The sequence below is a fragment of the Acomys minous genome, assembly GCF_964271855.1.
Source record: "Acomys minous genome assembly, chromosome: 12".
Classification (NCBI taxonomy): domain Eukaryota; kingdom Metazoa; phylum Chordata; class Mammalia; order Rodentia; family Muridae; genus Acomys; species Acomys minous.
This window is the reverse complement of record NC_140493.1, coordinates 75,821,047-75,845,481: the sequence shown is the minus strand read 5'-3', so window position 1 is coordinate 75,845,481 and position 24,435 is coordinate 75,821,047. Positions and strand designations below refer to the sequence as shown.

Genomic DNA, 24,435 nt, shown 5'->3' with positions numbered 1-24,435 from the left:
CTGCAGTTACTCTTCAGGGCTGATTTGGATGGCATGCATGGAGAGTGGGTACATTTATCTTAGGGCACGGGCAGACTTCTAACTGTAAACCTCAGCTGGGCTGTTGCCATCACTTGGCTTCTTAGGGATTATCTCTGTCATGAATACTTTAGATTTTACAGAGTTTGTTTATATATATACATTTCTTCTTTTCTTTTCTTTTTTTTTTTTTTTGTTTTTTTTGTTTTTTTTGTTTTTCGAGACAGGGTTTCTCTGTGTAGCCTTGGCTGTCCTGGACTCACTTTGTAGACCAGGCTGGCCTCGAACTCACAGCGATCCACCTGCCTTTGCCTCCCGAGTGCTGGGATTAAAGGCGTGCGCCACCGCGCCCGGCTCTTCTTTTCTTTAAGTACATTATTTGCTTTGTTTTGGTTTTGGTTTGTTTGGTTGGTTTGTTTTGTTTTTTTGTGAAGGGTTTCTCTATGTAGCCTTGACTGTCCTGCACTTGCTTTGTAGACCAGGCTGGCCTTGAACTCACCGATCCACCTGCCTCCCCAGTGCTGAGATTAAAGGCATGCCCCACCACCGCCTGGCTTTTGTTGTTGTTGTTGTTATATATATATATATGCAGGCCAGAAGAGGGCACCAGTTCTCATTACAGATGGTAGTGAGCCACCATGTGGTTGCTGGGAATTGAACTCAGGACCTCTGGAAGAGCAGTCAGTGCTCTTAACCTCTGAGCCATCTCTCCAGCCCTGTTGTTTTTTTGAGACAGGGTTTCTCTGTGTAATAGCTCTGGCTGTCCTGGACTCTCTTGGTAGAACAGGCTGGCCTCAAACTTTCAGTGATGCCCCTGCCTCTGCCTCCCAAGTGCTGAGATTAAAGGTATGTGCCACTGTGCCTGGCTTGTCTCTCTCTCTCTTATTTTTTTAAGAGACAAGGTTTCCCTGTGCCACCCTGGCTGTCCTGGAACTCTCTTTGTAGACCAGGCTGGCCTCAGACCCCAAGATCCACCTGCCTTTGCCTCCCCAGTGCTGGGATTACAGATGTGCGCCACGCCACAACACCACCCCTGGCTGATTTTATGGAGTATCAATCCTAAGACTTTGGAGTGGCCCTTGGCTGGTGATTTAGGACTTTGGAATCAAGCAAAGAGGCAGCTTGTATACCCTGTTGCACTCTTCCTGGCAGAGTCCCTTGGACAAGATAATGTGTTTGTTTTACTCGTAGAAATCTATGCAGTATGGAGTCATGCTTTCCATATTGGTAAAATGTGTATCTCGGGGGAGTTGAACAGATGATTTATGGAAAGTGCCTTTCAGAGAGAGCCTGGAACATAGTAGGTGCTCAATCACTATTAGTTCTTCTGGTGCCTGCCAGAAGTAACAGGAACCAGGGCACTAGGACTTCGAAACCTTGCTGCTACTAATAAAAGAAATAATGTGATTTACTTTTTCAGTGCTGTTTCGGGAAAGGCATGTGCTTCATAAATATGTATTGGAAAGTACTTAGCAAATGAGGAGAAATAATAAAAATATGTCAAAGTAAACAGCTCCTATAAATATGTCACTTGGTAGACAAATTAGTGTTTTATTACTACTAAATACTATTGCTCGCCGAAAAGGATTTCAGATTACTCGCACAATGGCTACATTATTGAATGCCTCTGCGGAAGGGCACGATAAAGATGAAAAATAGTGATGGTGATAACGCCTAAGGTGGAGAGAGAGAGGAGGGGTGTGGGTAAATGCAGCTCCGAGCCTCGCTCCAGTGATCTGCTCAGCATTTAGCAGCACTCTGATGATTTAGCCACAATATGGACCAGAGGACCCTGAGAAAAGGATTTCCGCGGGGTGCCGTGAATCCAGGCTCTAACTACCGAGCTCAGCTAGGGGAGTAAGTGCACACTCCCTGTCAGAACTGGGCACTCTGCTTTGTGAGCTGAGTTGACCAAACAATCCCAGGTCTGAGACCTCGTCTCCCCTCTGGTCTTGCACACGTCTGTGGCTATAACACACACCCAGAGAAGGAGAGTACGGTGGAGAACGTGTGCGCCCTCCAGTGCGGCTCACAGACCCATTTCAGAAACCCGAGAGGGCGGACACGGTGGGCACGCCAAGGGAACAGGAAGCAGAGAGGGAAGGCAGAAGATAATGCACACCTTTGTGGAGGAGAAGGCTTTAGAGAGAAGCAGGGAACGTAGGGAACTGCAGCAAAGCCAAGCTGCGGAAGCAGGCAGGCGGGCGGGAGAAAGGTCAAGGTGGGCGCATTAATCCAGGTGCCGGGGCCACCTGCAAGGCCGAGCTCCCTGTGCGCTCCAGGTTGGAGAGAGAAATGGTCACATGCCAGCTCTGCTTTCTCTGTGTGGAAGTGGGAAAATTAGTGAAAACGTAGATCCTTGCGGATAACAAGCAAATCACAGTACAGAGCTTGCTGGGCTGTTTTGAGACCTGGAAATTGTAAAGTGACAGACTGATATGAATACATAATGTTTTAGCTCCGGTTCCCTCATGATAGTCGTCATCTTAAAACTCAAGGGCAGGGGCAGGAGAGATGGCTCAGTGGTTAAGAGCACCGTCTGCTCTTCTAGAGGTCCCGAGTTCAATCCCAGCAACCACATGGTGGCTCACAACCATCTATAATGTGATCTAACACCCTCTTCTGCAGATAAAGCACTCATATGCAATAAAACAAACAAAAAACAAAACTCAAGGGCAGGGGCTGGAGAGATGGCTTACTGGTTAAGAGCACTGCCTGCTCTTCCAAAGGACCCGGGTTCAATTCCCAGCAACCACATGGCAGCTCACAACTGTCTCTAACTCTAAGATCTGACACCCTCACACCAATCCACATGAATTAAAATAAAATAAAAAAATATATAAAACAAAAAACAAAACTCAAGGGTAGCGCTGTGGTAGTGCCTAGTATGTAGAAAAACCTCAACCACCAAAATATTGAATAAATAAAAATATACATTGCTCAGGAAAACTCTGAGAGGTCTTTGATAGGAACCCGAAGCATAGGAAAATGATGTCACTAGACACCAGCCAGAAGAATTAGCATTTATATGACTTCCGTGACTAGGCATCTTCTGAGTGCACTGGCTAATGATCCCCGATGCTACCCTGGTGTTTTATGCTTTACTAAGGCATTATCCCGTTTAATCTGTGGGCCCCGACCTGCTTTTCTAGGCTGGGGAAGAAAGAATTCGGAAAGGTTAAATACCTGCCAAAAGGTGCACAGCTGAAAAAAATGAGAGCCGGGTGTCGGCTTGGCAGTCATTTTCACTGTACTGCAACCTTTCTCAGCTGTGCCTCCACCTTCCTCACGTGAAAACGGCCAATCCAAGGAGGAACACACAGATGATGATGCCCCACAGACCCAAGGGATTCAATACGTTAAGTCTGGGGTTCTTCCGTTTTGAACTGGAACACTTTCGTCTGTCGGGGACAGTGAAAGATGAAGTCAAGGGTTCAATATTCAAACTTTAAAGCAAGTTGATGGCCGGGCGTGTTGGCGCACGCCTTTAATCGCAGCACTCGGGAGGCAGAGGCGGGCGGATCGCTGTGAGTTCGAGGCCAGCCTGGTCTACAAAAGTGAGTCCAGGACGGCCAAGGCTAACACAGAGAAACCCAGTCTTGAAAAACCAAAATAAATAAATAAAGAAAGAAAGAAAGAAAGAAAGCAAGAAAGCAAGTTGATGACGTTAAAGGTCCCAAGGTTACCACGCTTTGAGTTTGGCTCAGCCAAGGCTCTCTGGATCCCCATACCTAGCCGGGCTCCGCCAGAGGGCGCTCTCGGAGGCTGCGCGCTAGACCGCCGCGCGCCGGGCTCCTCTCTATGGTGGCGCGGGCGCGGCGGAGCGGGGCGCGCTCCCGCGGGGAGGGGGGCAGGACCACACGCGGGGAGGGCGGGGCCGCACGCAGGCCGGGCGGGGCCCACGCCGAGCCGCCGCCGGGAGGGGGACTGGGTTGGTGGGGGTGGACTTCCTGGGGCCGCCGGTGAGGATGTGGTGCGAGCACCCGGGCGGCCGTCAGCCCGGGAGTTGCGGCGGCTGCGGACTCCCGCGGCCCCGCTGACTTGAGTGACCGCAGTCGAGATCCGTCCCAGGTGCGGCCGGGCAGCGTCCGCCGCAGGTGAGGAGGCGCTGGCTGCGGCGGGTCGGGCCGGAGGACGGGGTGCTCCAGGCTGTGCTCTCGCCGAGTGTGGGGTTCCAGCTGTGCTCCGGGAGCCGGACAGCCCCCTCCGTCTCAGGGACTCCCCGCCGCCAGGTCAACCCCACACCTGTCCCATTGAAAGTGCCGCAAAGCGTTTCGCCTGTGTGCGCCGTAACCCGGGACGTGTGTCCTCAACTTGTGCCCAAGTGTCGTAAGAGCCCGGCAGGTCCTGCTGGCTCTTGGGGAATGGATGCATTTCTGTAGGACAGAGAACACTGAGGCTGAGAGCTTCGGCGGCACTGGCTCCCTTCCTACGGGAGGGAGGACCCTGGAGATTTCGGAGTTTGGAGGTTAACATGGGAAGTTTGGGATGCTGCTCGCCTCTCTGCCGGGGTCTGCTGTCCGCCTGTTGGGAGTCGACCTCTGTTCCCGAGTTGTGTGTTAGGTCACCACTGTGTGGCCCTGGCTGAGACTCAGAGGGAAGTGGGGGCCCCTCTCCAGCCGGCTGCCCAGGAGACATTTGACCAGGCATGGGGGGAAGTCTGGGTAGATCAGGGAAGCCCGCAGCCTTTCCTGGCATCTGTCTGCTCAGAGTTTGATTTGAGACTGGCAGAAAAGACAAAGCAACAGCGTACTTTCTCCCTTTTGTTGGGCTGACTTTTTTATTTATTTTTTATTTTTTTGAGTGGTTGTGTAATTGAGGAAGAGTATTCCTTTCAGTCCACCGTTACGGGAAGATTATTCTTAGTTTGGAAATGGGGTTATACCCACAACTCTCACTCTGTACTGTGGTTAAAGGCCAGAGAGACGCATGAACAAGCACCCCCCGGGGATGCATGTGGAAAGGAGGAAGCTCCTTCCTTATGCATGTTTTGGCTGGTGGCTCGGAGAACCAAGTGACTTCCTGTCCCCACTTTTGAAAGCCTTGTGGTGGTTCTCGCTCGTGACAGTTCAGTGTACTGAAATGTGGGCAAGGCTGTTGAGTATTGTTGCATTTTTTTTTTCTAGGAATGGGAGGGGACTTGGTCCTGAGCCGAGTTTGTAGAGTTCTCTAAGGCTGAAGCTGGCTATATTTCCTTTCTGGCAACTTCTTTATCCTTCCCTCCTGTCGCCACCTCCCCACATTCTTTGACATTGAAAGAAGTGGATGCTGGCAAGTGTTTCTGAAACTTGTTACCTATTTGCTAGTCCTGGACTTCAGAATACAGTTCAAAAGTTGTGGTTTCTTTCTTTACAGGAGTCTTTAAGAACGGTTGGGCACTGTGGCAGGCAGAAGCAGATTGATGTGACAGGCCTCACTAGTGTTCAGAGATGCCCACGTAATAGAGGACACACACTCACTTTAATGCTTGTTTAATTGCAGAGCCCAGTCCATTAAAACTTCTCATATTGATCAGCTGTTATCCTGATTGTTTACATTGGGACCCAGGGTTGTAAATCCACCAAATTGACCACTTTAACGGACTGCTAAAATAATAACAACAACAACAAAAAAAAAAAAAGAAAGAAAGAAAGAAAGAAAGAAAGAAAAAGAGAAAACTGTTGTCAGCAAGCCTAACTGTTCTCAAACTTTCTGTTCATCAAGCCAGTTGGCCATATTTTAGTACCATCTAATAGAAATGGCTCTTATGGGGATTTTCATTGACTAGTTTAACAAATAGCAACATTGTCAAAAAGACGGTTTTCCTCCCTAATTACTTAAGCCTTGGGAAGTTTAATGCAGCCACACCTGAGTCTGTGGGCATCATCTGCTACTTTCTGAGCCACCTGTATAAACCTAAGGAATTGGGTAAGGAGCTAAGAACGCTGGTTTTTATTCCTGTCATAGAATCTTTAATACTGCTGTTATTTTAATGGCAGATTAGGGACATTGTCACCAAACGTGCTGGTAATATGTTTGTGTTTGGGGAGGAAAGAGAAAGATTAACTGCTGCCTCTTAGCCTCCCCTCTCTATGGAGTTGGAGTGCCCTTCAGAGTTTGATAAGAGTAGAGGGTTTAGATCGATGGTGGTAGGGTCTCAAGGGAGGGGCTGCCTTGCATTGTTTTGTTTTTGTTTTTTGTTTTTGGAATTGATTACTTGGTGGTGGCTGCTGGTTATTAGCACCGTCGGGGATGATGGTGATGGTACAGGCAAAAGTAGCTCCTAAAAGCCATCTCAAGCTGGGTGGTGGTGGTGCATGCCTTTAATCCCAGCGCTAGGGAGGCAGAGGCAGGTGGATCGCTGTGAGTTCGAGGCCAGCCTGGTCTACAAAGCCAGTCCAGGACAGCTAAGGCTACACAGAAAAACCCTGTCTTGAAAAACAAAACAAAACAACAACAACAACAACAACAACAACAACAAAAAAGCCTAATTGACCTCTGTGTTTATCGTCCTTTGCCCGCCCTGTCCCCAGGACTTAACAGTTGCTGTAGGCTGGTCAGTGGTCACATCTAATTCTATTAAGCTGGTCTTAGTTTAAACCCATTATCTTTTCTCTTCTTTAATTTGGTCATGAACTTCCTCCTTTGCTTTTCATATTCAGGATGAATAGTCTACATTTTTGGAGTCTTGTTTACATCTGAAGTGGAGCTGCGCAGTTAGTTAAGCGTCCTGTAGGTTTTAAAAACATTTCCCATTTACAAAGCAAGCTTAAAACCTGCATTTCTTCAGGGAGAAACTCAGCTCTTTGAATCTGATAATAAAACAAAAGCTGGTTTTTCCAGCTTTCTGCCATTGGGAAATCTGAGTTAAACTTTTCCTTACTTTCTGATTTTGCCAGTATGGTGACTAGGTGGTGGTGGTGAGTGTTGACCCAAGTGGCACTGGGAGATCTGGAAGTCTCCTGTGTGTCATCAAAGGGAGGTTGTATATTCAGTGTGGCTTTCAACCTGGTTTATTGTAAGGTGTTTCTAGAACCCAGCCACTTCTTGAGAGGTTCATGAAAAATGCTGATCTCAGGGCGTTTGATTCATGGGGCGATGACCTACATTTTGAAACTCCAGCTGCTTCTGAGGTTCAGCCTAATTTGGGAACCACTGTTGTATTGCGTTGAAATGAATATATGTATTTGTAAATATATACATATAAAATGCATTATCTGTTCCTCAAGTCAGTATGGAACTTTGAAAATTGGAATTCACTACTCTGCTTTAGTAACTTCTTTTTCGTTTTTCTTTCTTTTTTTTTTTTTTTCTTTTTTGGTTTTTTGAGACAGCGTCTCTCTGTGTAGCCTTGGCTGTCCTGGACTTGCTTTGTAGAGCTGGCTGGCCTCGAACTCACAGCGATCCGCCTGCCTCTGTTCATTTTGGTTTTTCAAGGCAGGGTTTCTCTGTGTAGCCCTGGCTGCCCTGGAAGTTCTGTAGACCAGGCTGGCCTCAAACTCAGAGATCCTCCAGAGTGCTGCCTCCTGAGTGCTGGGATTTAAGGCATGGGCCACAATAACCTGGCTATTCTTAACATTCTAAAAACTGAAATGGGATGCACTGAATTCTGTATAAATTGGCAGGCTCTCTGATAAGATCATGCTATTATCCAGGATGTTTGGTTTGCTAGAATAGCCCATCTCCTAGTTGTGACAGATGAACAAAAAAGCTTTTATGACTTTTATGTTCGTGGCTTCACAGCAAGGCCCCCTCTCCTGCATTATCTACTGGGAGTCATGAGGGGAGGGTTTTTGGTGGAAGTAGCTTTCTTTATCCCGAGTGGACAAATGAATGATAATGTGGAAACAACTGGAGGTTCGGCTGGAGGTGGGGGGATGTGTAGTTCTGATCAGTGTGGGGTGAAAGAGATGCCCTGGGGATTTTCTGTGTAAGATTGTAAAATAAACCAAAACCAAAACCAAAACAACAGCAAAACACCAAAGGGCTGGTTATTTCCTTTTTCTCTTGGCAGAAGCCGGCATTGAAATTAACAGGTGCTTGGTACATCATCAACAAGTTTTAGTCACAGGTTTTTGCTGAGTTCATAGGAGGAAGAAAAGTTGCTCAAGCCTGGCAGGATCTAAGTTAAGACAGAATTAGGTACTAGATAAACTAGGGAAGTAAACTGGTGTTTTACAAACAGACTAACTTGGTTTTGGGGCTGGAGAGATGGCTCAGAGGTTAAGAGCACTGTCTGCTCTTCCAGAGGTCCTGAGTTCAATTCCCAGCAACCACATGATGGCTCACAACCATCTAGAATAAGATCTGGTGCCCTCTTCTGGCCTGCAAGGGAAGAGGCAGGTAAAAACACTGTATACATAATAAACAAATAAATCTTAAAAAAAAAAAAAAAGTTAGCTGGGCAGTGGTGGCACACGCCTTTAATCCCAGCACTCGGGAGGCAGAGGCAGGTGGATCGCTGTGAGTTCGAGGCCAGCCTGGTCTACAAAGCGAGTCCAGGACAGCCAAGGCTAACAGAGAGAGACCCTATCTCGGGGGAAGAAAAAAAAAAGTTAGAAACAGACTAACTTAGTATTGAAATCCCGTTTTTCACTTCCTGGCTTCAAGAGTTTAGGCGAGTTACTGAACCTCTGAGCTTGCTTGCTTGCCTTATGTTTTGTTGGTTTTGTTTTGTTTTTGAGGCAGGGTTTTTCTATGTTGCCCTGCTTGTCCTGGAACTCATCTGTGTAGATCAGGCTGGCTTTGAACTCACAGAGATCCACCTGCCTTTGCCTCCCGAGTTCCGGGATTAAAGGTGCTCGCCACCACTGTCTGCCCAGCTTTGTTCTCTTAGTCTTTGGGTACTGAGTCCGCTCATCTAAGTGGTCCCTTTGGTTGTATCTCATCAGAGCAGTCTTCCTTCTTTTTTTTTTTTTTTTTTTTTTTTTTGGTTTTTTGAGACAGGGTTTCTCTGTGTAGCCTTGGCTGTCCTGGACTCCCTTTGTAGACCAGGCTGGCCTCGAACTCACAGCGATCCGCCTGCCTCTGCCTCCCTAGTGCGGGGATTAAAGGCGTGCGCCACCACGCCCGGCCAGTCTACCTTCTTTTTTTCTTTTTTTGGTTTTTCGAGACAGGGTTTCTCTGTGTAGCCTTGGCTATCCTGGACTCACTTCGTAGACCAGACTGGCCTCGAACTCACAGCGATCCGCCTGCCTCTGCCTCCTGAGTGCTGGGATTAAAGGTGTGCGCCACCACACCCGGCCTCAGTCTACCTTCTTAAAATATAGCTTTTTGTATATAGTTTTCGGTTTTGCCAGTGCTGTGACCACCTCAGAGTAGTGAGTGTTGACCCAGTGGCATTGGGAGATTCTGACGTCTCCAGTGTCATCAAAGGAAAATCATATTATGTTCAATGTAGCTTTCAGCCTTATAGCTTATTTATGGTAAGGTCTCAGAAGGCAGACGTTCCTTGAGGATTCATTGTATTCCGTTTCAGCTTTTTAAATGTTAAGAAAACAGAGACCGGAACCTCAGTTTTCAGAGTCCCATAGGACGTGATGTACAGTTGATAAAATAGTTTTATTGTACATATTTATATATGATTATGTCATAAGTACATACGGTCATATCAGTGCAGTACAACTGTGCTTCCCAAATTAGACTGCCTGCCAGAAGCATTTGCAGTCTTTGGGTTTACAAAGGTGGTTTCAAAATGAAGGTCATAAGGTTTTGCTACATAGCTCAGGATGGCTTTTGTTGTTTTTCTTTACGTCACTATAGCTGTGACTGGTCTAGAACCTGCTGTGTAGACCACGCTGTTCTCCAAATGAGAGCTCCATCTGCCTCTGTCTCCTTAGTGCTAGATTAAAGGCATAAAGGCCTATACCACCATGCCTGGCTGGCCTCCAGTTCTCCGTCCTTCCTGCTTTGGCTTTCCTCGTACGTGTCAGGATTACACCATGCTTGGCTTTACAGTAACTTTAGTGTGTGTGTGTGTGTGTGTGTGTGTGTGTGTGTGTGTGCGCGCGTGTGTGTGCGCGTGCGTTCGTTCACTTTTCGGATTTTCGAGACAGGGTTTCTCTGTGTAGCCTTAGCTGTCCTGGACTTGCTTTGTACACCAGGCTGGCCTCGAACTCACAGCGATCCACCTGCTTCTGCCTCCGGAGTACTGGGATTAAAGGCGTGTGCCACCACTGCCTGGTTTAGAATTCAATTTTCATGCCTTTTCCTCCTAAGAGGTATCTGGAGCTTCAGCCTAAGGCCTCAGACATGTTAGGTAAGTGCTGTGCTGCTGAGCTTCATTGCCACCCATATGTATGTATGTGTGTGTGTGTTGTGTGTGTGTGTGTATAAAATTTTTATTTTAGGGCCGGGCGTGGTGGCGCACGCCTTTAATCCCAGCACTCGGGAGGCAGAGGCAGGCGGATCGCTGTGAGTTCGAGGCCAGCCTGGTCTACAAAGGGAGTCCAGGACAGCCAAGGCTACACAGAGAGACTCTGTCTCGAAAAACCAAAATTATTTTATATATGACTATTTAACAAGCACTCTTTTATTTCATTTATTTATTTATTTATTTTATATTTTGGATTTTCAAGACAGGGTTTCTCTGTGTAGCCTTGGCTGTCCTGGACTCGCTTTGTAGACCAGGCTGGCCTCGAACTCATAGTGATCGCCTGCCTCTGCCTCCCAAGTGCTGGGATTGAAGGCGTGTGCTACCACGCCCAGCTTGAAACAGGTGCTCTGAACTGCTGAGCCAACACTATCATCATTATTAGTGACTGTAGTGGTTAGTTTTATGTCAGCTTGACACAAGCTAGAGTCATCAAGGATGAAGGAGCATCAACTGGGAACAATGTTCCCATAAGATCAGGCTGTGGCAAGCCTGTAATGCATTTTCTTTGTTAGCCAGTCATGGTGGAGAGTCCAGCCCTTTGTGGGTAAGGTCACTGCTGGCCTGGTACTTCTGGGTTCTGTAAGAAAGCAGACTGAGCAAACCATGAGGGGTAAGCCGCACCCCTCCATGCCTGTACCATCAGCTCCTGCCCCCAGATTCCTGCCCTGGGTGAGTTCTTTTCCTCACTGCTATTGATGAAGAACTGTTCTATAGAACTGTGGGTGAAGTAAAGCCTTCCCTCCACGCGATGCTTTTGGTAATGACAATTCACCACGGCCAAAGGAGCCCTACCTAAGACAGCATCATCAGTTTGAGATCGCTGTCCAGGCTGGTGTTGAACTTGCCTCTCCGTAGCTGGGATTACAAAAGTGCATCACGCCTAGCTGAGGTACCTGTTCAAACCCAGCCTCCCTTTCATGTCTTTCCAGGGATGTTTACCCAGTTAGCTCTTCTAGAAAGTGTACAAAAGAGCCAAGGACTAAAGAACCAGAGAATACGGGTGAGAAAAATGAACTACAGGGCAATTAGCAACGCTTTAAAGGTTTTTTTTTCAGGATGAGTGGAGTGTCGGTAGGTGCCCAGAATTACTACCTGCAGGAATAAATTAATAACGTCTGCATTCTGCTTGGTCTGTTTGGACAATAGCCCAGAGTGCCAGATTAGGCCAGCAGGCTTTGAGGGTGGCCCTGTACAGTAGTGCCTGCCGGTCATTTGTTTCTGTGTTCCCTTTCTAGGTCTTGGTCTTTGGCCCCTTCTTCCCTTCCTCTTCCATGCTGCCCGCTGCCTGCCCTTCTTTCAACCTGCTGATCACTCCGGGATGATTACAGGCTGCTTCCCCCGCCCCCCCTCCCCACACCAGAAGCTAAAAGAGGTTGCTGGTTACTAACACCTGTCTCCCAGCTAAATGAATAGGCTCCTTTGTAGGTGGAGTGTCAAAGAAGCTGATTAGTACAATGCCGGCTCCAAGGGCCTACTAATGACACAGCATATGGAAACCATGGGGTGATTTAGAACCATTATAGAGGGCTTTGGTGTTTTTTTTTTCTTACACTATATATTTATATTTTTATATTAGATTACTGGACCAGCTGAATTTTTTGCATGTAACCTATGAATCTGTTCACTACCTAATCAGACTAATTTCTGTCATATTGACTGAAAATCATTTATATTCTGTCGAAGTCCCTACCCTTAAGGGCCTTTGTATTGTTCAGTAGCTGTCTAGTGTGTAATACAATTAAAGTTTTGTTCACCGAGCGCTGACATAATTAGTTTAATTTCTGCTCCTTTATACATTCCTGTTGGCAGCTGGAAAATTAAAATACTAGATGTTGCATAAAACTGCTTTTTTGAGGGCGATTTTACTGTCAGTTGAATGGACTTAAAGCCCCAGGGTACACTTTTTAAGATGTCTTATTCAACTTGCCTGTATAGTCTCCTCTGTATAGCATTAATGTATTAAGACACATAATTGGCTATTTCAGCATTCAGCAGAGACAGTGTTTGGCCTTTTACCCTGTGATTATATTTTTTTCTTACATCTCTTTTGAGGAAAATGTGTGTAATTTTGGGAAACTCGTAAGTGTATCACAGTAACACTTGCACACGACTGTCGCAGGGCCTGAAGACGGGAGTGGCTCTCTCTGATAAGCCACGGTATTCAATTCTCTCCCTGAAGGGTCGGTCTGTTCCTTTTAGATCATAGCGCTTGTAAAGTTGATGTGGACGTGGGAAGGCTGTGAAGCCGGGTAAATCCTTTCATAATTTTCCTGTATGTTTCACAGAAGTGGCTTTGACTGTTCAGCAACTGCACTTCTTCTCAAGGAAGCTTTACGCTTAATTATTCTAATCCTCACTTAATTTCCTGTGGGGTTCATAGGGAGATTCTCACCAGGCTGACAGTGCCTGTGGCCTACACGGGTTTGTATCTGTGTTAAGGCACCAACTGATTTATTTAAAATGAAAAGTGACCCTGGTCTGGTAATTTCTCTCAATTGTCCCCTCTTGCAAAGAGGGGAATAGTTCGGCTTTCCTGCTGTCTCAGCAGCCGGTCTGGAAGATCACAGTGGGATTTTTGGAGGGGGTAGGGCATCGGCTAGGCTGTGTGGTGTTGCCAGGGTGGCCTCCATCTTGTTGGCTCAGGTGACTCCCCTGCATTGCCTGAGGAGCTGTGAATTGGGGGGTTTCACCTGATGGGCGTCACTTGACTTTGTCAGGCTGGCTTCTGACACTCCGTGGTCTCCCGGCTCACCCTTTGCACGTGTCTAGAACTGCATGGGGAGGTACAGTTCCATTCAGGGAGGTGGAGTGATCAGGGCAGGCTGCACCCCTCACTCATAGAACCTGGGGAGGGGAAGAAGAGCGGAAGTCACCCCCATTTGAACCAGTAGGGTTTGCTCAAACGTCATCACTGACTGGGTCCTTTGGGAATGGGCCTAGGGGCAAGGGCAGTTTGTTAGTAGTTGGCTTGTCCCATTGCCCCACCCTCCCCGAATTGTTTATTGGCTGGGTTGATAGATTTGAAAGAAAAGAGTCTTTCCTCAGTTGAGTGTGCCCCTCCCCCACCCCGCTTTCTTGTTTCACCACAGCCGCCTTGGAAGCCTCCCAGGCTCGGGATGGTATCTTGAACACACTGACCTAGTGACTACATGAGTCAACCGGCTGTGTCATAAACCGTGTCCTTCACCTCCTGCTTTCCTTCCTTTTTTACTCTGTTGTGACTAAGAGTCTGCGATACCTGCTTTGTACATAGCCACGCCTCCCCCTCCCTGTGTGAGTTGCCAGGCTTCCCCTGAGTCCTTGAAGTTAGGTTACCACCATAGCCTCTCTTAACCATGGAACCAGATTGCGGGCTTTGTTTGAAACGCCGGGCAAATGCTCTGCCTTGGGGAGAGAGCATAGCTTCTCCTAGCGCTCTGCCTGATGGACCAGTGGAAGTTCAGGTGTTTCAAGGGATAGTTAAGTATGATTCTCTGGTTTTTGCAGATATGTAGCCACTGTTTGGACAGTTTTGTTGCAATAGAGAGGAGTAGAGGCTAAAATTATATGCAAGGGGCTGTGTTAGGATTCTGCTTCAGTCCGGCTACCTGTGATGTCACTGCTTACCTGCCACGGGGGCGTGGCCCTGCCCAGGGCCATATAATAGGACAGACCATCTGTGTGGCCCCCTCCCTCTGTGCTCCTCCAACTACTCTCTCTTCTTCTTACTCTTCCTGGCTCTGTTTCTATCTCTGGGGGTGCCCCTCCCCCTTTCCTTCTCCCCCCCATGCTCATTTAATAAACTCCTCTATAATGTAATATCTGTTGCCTGGTTGCCTGGCATCTTACTATCTTATCATCTTTTTTTTAAATTAATCATAACAGGCGGGGAAAGAAAAACTCTGTGGGATGGTGGTGGTACACACGGTTAATGACAGCAGAGGCAGGTGGATCTCGGTGAGTTCAAGGCCAGCCTAGTCTACAGAGCAAGTTCCAGGCCACCCCTAGTTCTGCACTTTGGGCAGCACTAGATTCATGTACCTTCTTAGTCATTTTACCATCTACCAGCGGAAGAGCTGGCACACTCTGGGTCAAGGCTTCGGTGTCTACTCAACGGCTGGGAAAAGAAAGGGCAGGATAATTCCTAGAGAGCTTGACAGAGGCCGCCTACCTTCCTGCCCCACCTGCGGTCATGTGGTTGGACTGAGCACCCCAGGTGACAGGCCCAGCTCAGTGCTGACACTGCTGACACAGATGTAGAGCAGTAGCTTGTGGGACAGTGACTGAGCCAGCAGTGACCGTGGTACACAGTTCTATCTACCCAGGTGGTTTTTATCACACTCCTAAATCACATTTACTTGATGAAATCTGAATGGAACTTTGACTTTTTTCCTCTTTCCCTCCCTTTCCCCCTTTCCCTCCTTCCCTCCATCCTGCCTTCTTCCTCCCCCCAATTCCATGTTTTGTTTTACTTTGTTGATACAGGTTTTGCTGTAGGCCAGGCTGACCTTGAACTTGTATGGATCCTCCTTTTTGCCTTCCTCCAAGTTTGCCTTCCACGTGCCTCAGTTACAGATGTGCACCACCACACCTGGCTTCAACACAGGCTTATACAACCAAAACCTGTACCAAAAGTGAAAATATTTTTAGAAACACAAATACTTAAAAGGAAAACAAAAAAGGAAAAGAAAATTCTCAAGAGACTGGAGAGATGGCTTAGTGGTTGCTGGCTGGGCGTGGTGGCGCACTCCTTTAATCCCTGCACTGGGGAGGCAGAGGCAGATGGATCTCTGTGAGTTCGGGGACAGCCTGATCTACAAAGTGAGTTCAGGACAGCCAGGACTGTTACGCAGAGAAACCCTGCCTCAAAAACCAAAACAAACAAAAAGAGTGGTTGTTGTTTTTGCAGAGAGCCTAGGTTTGGCTCTCAGCACCCACACGGTGGCTCCCAGCTGTGCTAGGCTTGCATGTGGCACAGATATGTACATGTAGACAAAACATTCACATTGAATGAATAAATAAAATGACACCCCCCCCCCCAATAGGGTTTCTCTGTGTAGCCTTATCAGGCTTGGAACTTACAGAGATCTGCCTGCCTCTGTCCACCAAGTGCTGGGACTAAAGGTGTATGCCACCACTGCCAGGCTTAAAATGAAATGTCTTAAGGGGAAAAAACACCTCAAACTCTAGAATATGGGTTTAGTTCAGAGTCAGAGCACTTGCCTAGCATATGGTAAGCCCTGGGTTTGATTCCTAGCAGTGCCATCTTATCTGAACACACACACACACACACACACACACACACACACACACACACACACACACACACACAGAGCTTCTGGTTTTGTTTGAGAGTAGAACAAATTTAAAGAGCTCTGAGCATCATGTCAAGAAGGCAGGTTTTGATGCTGTACATGTACAGCTACATGTTCATGTAGCTAAATGTTTGTTTCTGAGACAGGGTCTCACTAAGGCTGGCCTTTTAACTCCATTGTTCGTGCCTTGGACTCCCAAATACTGAGATTACAGATGTGCATTTTAGCATCATTTGGTCCCTCCACCAAACATTAGTTTAAAAACGGGAGAATGTTGAAACTTTCTGTTAATTATTAAAGTGTTGAAACATACCTTGTACGTTTTATTTTTTTTAATAAGATTTATTTATTTTATTTATTGTATATGAGTGCTTTATCTGCATTATAGATGAATTTGAGCCACCATGTGGTTGCTGGGAATTGAACTCAGGACCTCTGGAAGAGCAAGGCGGCACTCTTAACCACTGAGCCATCTCTCCAGCCCTGTACCTTGTACGTTTTAATCTGCTGGCTGTCACATCTTTATTGGAGGTAGCACAGATACTGTGACTTACTCTCCTAAAGCTGTAGTGAGGGTAATGTATCTCAAATTTTAGTTTTCATCAAATCTTTTTTTTTTTTTTTTTTTTTTTGAGACAGGGTTTCTCCATGTTAGCCTTGGCTATCCTGGACTCGCTTTGTAAACCAGGCTGGCCTGAACTCACAGCGATCCAATCCTCCTGCCTCTGCCTCCTGAGTGCTGGGATTAAAGGCGTGCAGCGCACTACCACACCTGGCCAAATATTTTTTTAAATGCAGATTCCAGCTCCAAATGGTGGTGGTGCAAGTCTTAGATCCCAGCACACTCAGGAGGTCGAGGCAAGCAGATCTCTGAGTTCAAGGCCAGGCAAGATTACATAGCGAGACCCTGAAGCCGACTTCTGGTCTTTAGCCAAGGCCTGTGGAATCTAGGTGTGTGAAGTGGGATGGTAACATTCTGAAACAGCCAGTCTCTTATCCCTGCTTGGAGAAAGTGTATCTGTGAGGAAAAGCCCACACATTCAAACAAAACAAAAAACCCAAAAAGTTGTAACTTGGGACTTTCTTTGGAGGGCCAGCTCTCAAATAATGAAACAGAGACTTACTATATTTATTATAAGCTTAGGCACTGTAGCTGTGCAGATTCCCAGCTACTCTCTAACCCGACAGTCCTGGCCTGGTCTACATCCTGCCCTGTGGCCCGTTGCCTCTCTCAGCACCTTAGTCCTCGCACGTGTTTCTTCCTCTATGTCTTCCTGGCAGCCCATTGCACCTCTTCCTTCCCAAAGCTCCTGTCACTGCTGCAAGTCCCGCCTATCCTCTTCTGCCTCAGCTATTGGCCGTCCAGCTCTTATTAAACCAATCAGAAGGTGCTGGAGGGAGTGTTTATACAAAATACGATGCATCCAAAGAGTAACAATAGCAAAGTCCAGTCTGTACACAGCTCTCTGCTGGTACAGAAATCAGCATTTGAATAATACAGAGACGGCCTTTATACAGTGAATGAAAAGTCCCAACAAGGTTGAGAAGTGCTGGTGCCTTTATTTTGTAGAAGAGATATTGAAGGCACAGAGAAACCAAGGTAACTGAGTCAGGCTCCTGCGTCCTGATTGGTGCTGTTTTTCAAATACTACGCATCAGGCGTCCTTATCGCGTTCTAGACTTTAGATCAGAATCCGTGAGGTTGTGAGCACAGGGTGCTTTGATTCCTTTATTACAGTAGTGACCAGCTGGTGCACAGCATGTGAGAAGTTAGTGCGTGGGGCTGGAGAGGTGGCTCAGGGGTTAGGAGTGCCTGTTGCTCTTGCAAAGGGATCTCGGTTTGGTTCAAAGCACTCACATGGCAGCTCCCAACCCTCTGTAACTCTTCCGGCCTTCACGGGCACCAGGCATGCATTTGGCGCACAGACACGCGTGCAGGCAGAACACCCAGACACAAAATAAAAACATCTTTTTTTTAAAAAGTTGGTGTTTGGGGAAAAAAAAAAGAGAGAAAAGAAAAGCTAGCATGTCCTAAATTTTGGGGAAGGACTAGCTTTGTAAAGAGTTCCCCCCCCCCCACTCTCAACCCTCATCAAAATCATAAGAGGAAACAGAAAAACCACTTGGGCTTAAATGTCACAGCAGTGTCAAAGTGCCGTGAAAATATCAAGTGTTTACATGGTTTTCTGTCTCCCTTGATGGATCTGGAGCACACTTTGAGTAGCCGTTTTCTAGGTGGCTCCAAGGACAACTCAGGAATTTGACACTGTTGGTCTTCCATCATTTTCTCTCTAGTGCCAGCTGTAGCTGTAGCAACCAAATGAGACTCCTGTTCCTCCCTGAGGGGAGACGGTCCATGGCTTGTGGATGCCTAGGTCAGAACCATAGTTTAGCACAGTGTGAGGCTTAGGCGAGCGGCGTTGCCTTCGATGTATGTAAGAATAATTTGGTGGAACTGTATCAGGAGGCATATTTGCGTCTTGTGACTAAATATATCATTTCCAACTTGGTGGCCTGTAATGTAACTCACCACTGAGGGAGACACTGAAAGAGAACAGGAAATGAAATTTTGGGGTGTGCACTTTGAGGCACTACACCTGTGCTTGCTTCCCAGCTCTCCTGTAAGAAGTGTGGCAAGAAGCGTTAATGATTTGTGTGGTTGTAATGTCCAAAGTGATGTCTACTTGGGGCTAGGTAAAACTCCCTTTGTGTGTGCTTTGCATTCTGGTTTTTCTAGTTGTGTAAAAGTTTGAACTTGAAAGATTATTGGAGCATTATTTGGGTAGTTAAATACTAATGAAGCTGTTTGGATGTTTCCTTCCTGTGTCTGGACTTTGAACAGGAGATAGTTTCTTTCTTTCTTTTTAATTAAAAAAAAATTTATTTATTTATTATGTATACAGTGTTCTGCCTGCATGTACACCTGCATGCCAAAAGAGGGCATCAGATCACATTATAGATGGTTGTGAGCCACCATGTGGTTGCTGGGAATTGAACTCAGGACCTCTGGAAGAGCAGACAGTGCTCTTAACCACTGAGCCATCTCTCCAGCCTCTCTCTCTCTCTCTCTCTCTCTCTCTCTCTCTCTCTCTCTCTCTCTCTCTCTTTCTTTCTTAAAAAGATTTATTTATTATATATACAGTGCTTTACCTGCATATATGTCTGCAGGCCAGAAGAGGGCATTAGATCACATTATAGATGGTTGTGAGTTCCATGTGGTTGCTGGGATTTGAACTCAGGAAGGATCTCTGGAAGAGCAGTCAGTGCTCTTAACCTCTGAGCCATTTCTCTAGCCCCGATTTGTTTATTTTTATTATATATACAGTGCTCTGCCTGTATGTACCCTTGCATGCCAGAAGAGGGGACCAGATCTCATTATAGATGGTTGTGAGCCACCATGTGGTTGCTGGGAACTGAATCAGGACCTTTGGAAGAACAGCCTCTTGACCTCTGAACTATCTCTCCAGCCCCCACAGGAGATAGTTTCAATTGTTGAGAAGCAAAGATGGCTAGAAAATGCTGTGGCTTGACACAGCTGTCTAGACTTCTGGCCATGCTGGGGCCTTGGTATAAGTATTGTGTAACACTTTGGGAGAGAGTTTGTGTTTCCTTTTGTTTGTTTGGGCTTTCTTTTTCCCTTCCTTCTTTCCTTCCTTCCTTCTTTCCTTCCTTCTTTCCTTCCTTCCTTCCTTCCTTTTTAGTTTTTCGAGGCAGGGTTTCTCTGAGTCACCTCTGCTGTCCTAGACTTACTTTGTAGGCCGGGCTGGCCTCAAACTCACAGCGATCTGCCTGTCTCTGCCTCCAGAGTGTGGGGATTGAAGGCATGCACCAACTTGACCGTGAATTTTGGTCTCTATTAAAAAACACAAAAATAGCTGGGCGTGGTGGCACATGCCTTTAATCCCAGCACTGGGGAGGCCGAGGCAGGCAGATCTCTGTGAGTTTGAAGTCAGCCCAGTCTGCAGAGCGAGTCCAAGACAGCCAGGAGTACACAGAGAAGCTCTGTCTTGAAAAACAAACAACAACAAAACACACAGAAATATTATGAGGATATGTTTTCGTTTTAATCCCAGGTGGTAAGATAAGGGGATAAGGGGCTGCTTCACAGCAGCTGACTGATTTGCCTCGCGCTCTGGAGGGGGCATGATTTTGCCAGCTACAGATAGTTTCTGCCGTTGTGTGGTGTTTGGAATTCTCAGAGGGTATATAAATGTTAGGGCCCCTAGAGGTGGGGTTGGTGGTTGGTTGCTTGGTTGTTGGTTGCTTTTGGTCACAGTTTGTTAACTAGTCTGTGCTGGGAAACAACAAGAAGAAATTAGATTAAATTTGCCCCTGATCAGCAGGAAGTAGTCTAACGATGACGTCACCCCCTTTCTGATCCCCGGTTTTATTCAGGGATCTCTTTCCTTTCCTCTCTATCCTTTTCTTCCTTATCTAGTGTTAGGGGGTTGTAAGGGAAGAAGGAAGGGGGGTGGAAGAAAGAACCCACAAAGGTCTGGTTACATAAAGCATTAACCAGGTAATTCACAGCAAGTGACTTTTTCACAGCATCCCCAGAACAGGCATCCTCCTCCAGCCAGCTAGGAAGAGTGCTTTATGGGACCACTCTTGACCTTGGTTTGGGCTTTTCTTTCCTCTTAATGACTAGTTGGCAGGATGGCTGGCTGTCAGGCCGGGAGCCATCTTATAGTGCGGGGCTTGGCTAGTATAACTTCCATCAGGCAAGATGGGTGGAGGCCCATGAGTAAAAGGTGCGGGTGGCTTTGAAAGCCTCTCAGCTTGCCCTGTGAAGTCTGGGATTTTGACTTTGAACATTTTCTTTGGTGACAGATGTAATAATGCTGTCTCTCCAAGCAGCCTCTTTCCTGTTGGATCATGTGTTGGCCACAGGAGCTTGGGAAGCTGGGTGTGTCCAGCAGGGTTTATTTTACTCATTCCATTGTGTAAGATGATCTTTTTCTGAATGAAATTGTATGCATCCTAAAGTAGGTGCCAGGAGAGAGCTTATTCATAAGAAGGATCCGAGAGAACTTTCTCTTCCGATGTGGACTACGCCTCTTTGTGCTGTATTTTACTTGAATGAAAAGCGCCAGCACTGTGGGCCGAAGGCGTGTTTGGCAGTAGAGCGCTTCACTTCCCTAGTGCATGCCAGGCACTGGGTTCCTTCCTGCACCACAAAACCCAAACAGAACAAAACTGAAACGCACAGCGTGTGCCGGCAGTCTTACCGTATTAACCCATTCTGTGTGCCTAATCACCCAAGATGGCAGGTGCTATCATTGGCTGTGTTCTACAGGTGTGCAAACCCATGAGAGAGCTGGCCTAAGGCCACCAGCATTGAAGCTCAACCAGTGGTAGTGGCTGAGTCTCCAGCACTAACTAGGCTGCCACCACTGTCCACTTTTCAGTTCATCTAGTGGGTACTGGGTCTTCACAAATTCCATTTCATATAATGTGGGCTTAAAACTTTTGAGACATGGGCTTGCTCCTATGGAATGCTACTTTAAATCTTTTTTTTTATTATTATATATACAGTATACATCAGATCATATTATAGATGGTTGTGAGCCACCATGTGGTTGCTGGGAATTGAACTCAGGACCTCTGGAAGAGTAGTCGGTGCTCTTAACCACTGAGCCATCTCTCCAGCCTCAGAATGATACTTTAAAATGATGTATTTGCTCCTTATTTTCCCAGTTTGCTTTTGTTAGTACTAAAGAATTGTTTTATCATTTATTCCTTTTTTTTGTTTTGTTTTGTTTTTTTGTTTTATTGAGACAGGGTTTCTCTGTGTAGCCTTGGCTGTCCTGGACTCCCTTTGTAGACCAGGCTGGCCTCGAACTCACAGTGATCTGCCTGCTTCTGCCTCCCGAGTGCTGGGATTAAAGGCGTGCGCCACCACGCCTGGCTTTATCATTTATTCCTAATTCTAAAATTTTAGCTGTATAAAGCAGCCACTAAGCTGATATTTAAAGCTTTGGTTTAGGGAAGATTTCATCCATCGGTTTTTGGGTCATTTTTCTTTCCTTTTTTTTTTTTTTTTTTTGGTTTTTCGAGACAGGGTTTCTCTGTGTTAACCGTGGCTGTCTTGCTACTTTTTCTTTTCTTTTTTGAACACATCTTCCTGTTTGTGAATAGCCTACTTCTTAAATGGAATCCTACATGAACTGCGTAGGTGTGAGCGCCCTGGGCCTGCGCATTGTGAGTAATGTCAGTGAAAGAAGTGGTTGGTGGTCTCATAGAAGTAGAGTATGGCTTAAGGGGAGAGTGTCACAGGAAATAGAAATACCGTCTTTAGGGCTGGAGAGACAGCTCAGTGGTTAAGAACACCGCCTGCTCTTCCAGAGGTCCTGAGTTCAATTCCCAGCAACCACATGGTGGCTCACAACCATCTATAATGAGATCTGACGCCCTCTTCTGAAGATAAAGCACTCGTATGCAATAAATACAATAAATAAATCTTTAAAACAAAAAGAAAGAAATCCTATCTTTATCTTTTCCTAACCTCCACCTCCAGTATGAAGGGCCCTGCTGGGTAGCAACTAATCACCGTGTGCCCGTCAATCTCACAGGGTAGAAATGCCATGAGCTCACTTACCAATGTAAACCTGTTTGCTCCAGCTGATTCCACTGCCCTGTGCTTGAGGCAGCCTGTCTGCTATAGCACCACATCCGGTACAATCAGCTTGTCTGACTGCTCTGACCCTTACAGAGTTTTCATGTCAGTCATTCGGCCTGCTGAGCTGAAACAGCATCAAGAGTTCACTCTGTGGGGGCTTCTGCCATTGCTCCTGGGTATTGGGGGCTGGGGGGGGGGGCAGGGATTTGGGGACTGCCAAGGAGAGATAGCACACAGGTAAGACCTGAAGGTATTTCTTTTGGGCCAGTATTCCTTGCTTCAAGAGTCTTTTTTTTTTTTTTTAACTTTTATTTATTTGTTTATTTATACAGTGTTCTGCTTCATGTACACCTGCAGGCCAGAAGAGGGCATCATTATCCCATTATAGATGACTGTGAGCCACCATGTGATTGCTGGGAATTGAACTCAGTACCTCTGAAGAGCAGTCAGTGCTCTTAGCCATCTGGGCCATCTGTCCAACTTCAAGAGTCATTTAAAAAAATTCCTGCCTCAGGGCTGGAGAGATGGCTCAGAGGTAAGAGGTTAAGAGGCTGCTCTTCCAGAGGTCCTGAGTTCAATTCCCAGCACACAACCATCTATAGTGAGATCTAGTGCCCTCTTCTGGTGCACAGACATACATGCAGACCAAGAAAAACCCCCAAAAAACCCAAACCCCAAAACAAACAAACAAACAACACTGTGTGTATAATAAGTAAATAAATACATCTTTAAAAAAAGAAAATCCCTGCCTTGCATAGCATTGCCCAAAAAAAATCTGAAATACATATAAAGATTTTACCATTCCTAGTTCTCTGTAATTGCACTTTATTTTTTATTTTTGGTTTTTTGAGAGAGTTTCTCTGTGTAGCCCTGGCTGTCCTAGAACTCACTATGTAGGCAAGGTTGGCCTCGAACTCACAGAGATCCTCCTGCCTCTGCCTCCCAAGTGTTGGGATTATAGGCGTGTAGCACCATGCCTGGCCATAAAACCTTTATTTATTTATTATTCTTTGTTTTGTTTTTGTTTTTCAGGTTTTTTGTTTGTTTGGTTTGGTTTGGTTTTTTGAGACAGGTTCTCTCTGTGTAGCCTTGGCTGTCCTGGACTCGCTTTGTAGACGAGGCTAGCCTTGAACTCACATCAATCTGCCTGCCTCTGCCTCCCGAGTGCTGGGATTAAAGGTGTGCGCCACCACTCCCAGCTCTGTTTGTTTTTCAAGACAGGGTTTCTCTGTGTAACAGCCTTGGCTGTCCTGGACTCACTTTGTAGACCAGGCTGGCCTCGAACTCACATCAGTCCACCTGCCTCTGCGTCCCAAATGCTGGGATTAAAGGCATGAACTACCATGTCAGGCAAAACCCTTTGTTTTTTAAGGGATATTTGTTTATTTTATTTTGTCTAGATGAATGTTTTACTTGTGTGTTTGTATGTGTCTCATGTTTGTGCCTAGTCCCCAGGAAGTCCGAAGAGAGTCAGGTCCTGGAGCTGGAGATCTGGTTGTGAGCTGCCATGCAGTGCTGGGACTTGAACCCAGGACCTCAGGAGGAGCAGAGTGTGCTCTTAACCACAGAGCCTTCTTCAGCCCCTAAGGACATTCTTATTTTGAGATTATTACAGTTTCACAGAACATCGCAAAAACTCTCCTTCCATGTGGGTTCCAGGGACAAAACTCAGGCCCACAGGTTCACTGACCCTGGAAAGTGCCCAGAATTCAGTTGATGGGCCTCAAAGTGAGTATGTGGTCAGATTTCTTTTTATTGTTTTGAAGCAAGGTCTTATTGTACTGCCCAGCAGTAGCTGGTCTCCAACCTTTTGTTTTTGTGGGATTTTTCTGTATGTTTGAACTTCTACAACCCAGGCAAACTCCCTGCCGTTGTTGTCCTAGCCCCTGTGTATTTGTGTGTGTGTGTGTGTGTGTGTGTGTGTGTGTGAGTGAGACAGGGTTTCCCTGAATAGCCTTGGCTGTCCTGGAACTCTGTTCTACAGACCATGCTGACCCCCTGCCTCTGTCTCCAGAACTACTGCCAGGCCGTGGTTTTGGCCCTCCATTTGGTTTGGCCTCTGTGCAGCTCAGCCTGGGTCTGGTGACTGCAGAATCCGCTGCTGTGTGCTATGTTGGAACCAAGACTTAACTTACACTCTCCTGCTGCAG

At 46.6% G+C, this 24,435-nt stretch overlaps 1 protein-coding gene and 1 long non-coding RNA gene across 10 annotated transcripts in view; one reads left to right on the top strand and one right to left on the bottom strand.

Moving 5' to 3' along the window:
* Positions 1 to 1,596: 1,596 nt before the first annotated feature.
* Positions 1,597 to 3,888, bottom strand: LOC311579385. Its single transcript, XR_014773131.1, has 3 exons — positions 3,750 to 3,888; positions 3,205 to 3,419; positions 1,597 to 2,337 (listed from the first exon to the last, which is right to left on the bottom strand). It is a non-coding gene; the product is annotated as an uncharacterized lncRNA (long non-coding RNA).
* Positions 3,889 to 3,948: 60 nt separating this feature from the next.
* Positions 3,949 to 24,435, top strand: part of RFFL (ring finger and FYVE like domain containing E3 ubiquitin protein ligase) — a 74,479-nt gene continuing 53,992 nt past the window's right edge. For 2 of the 9 annotated variants that reach the window (XM_084749895.1, XM_084749891.1), the window contains exon 1: positions 3,957 to 4,115. The gene's annotated coding sequence lies outside the window, so the exon portion shown is untranslated. Of the gene's footprint in view, positions 4,116 to 11,239; positions 11,262 to 17,244; positions 17,267 to 24,435 lie in introns of those variants that run through there. The other 7 variants (XM_084749893.1, XM_084749890.1, XM_084749894.1 and 4 more) reach the window with 7 other exon arrangements.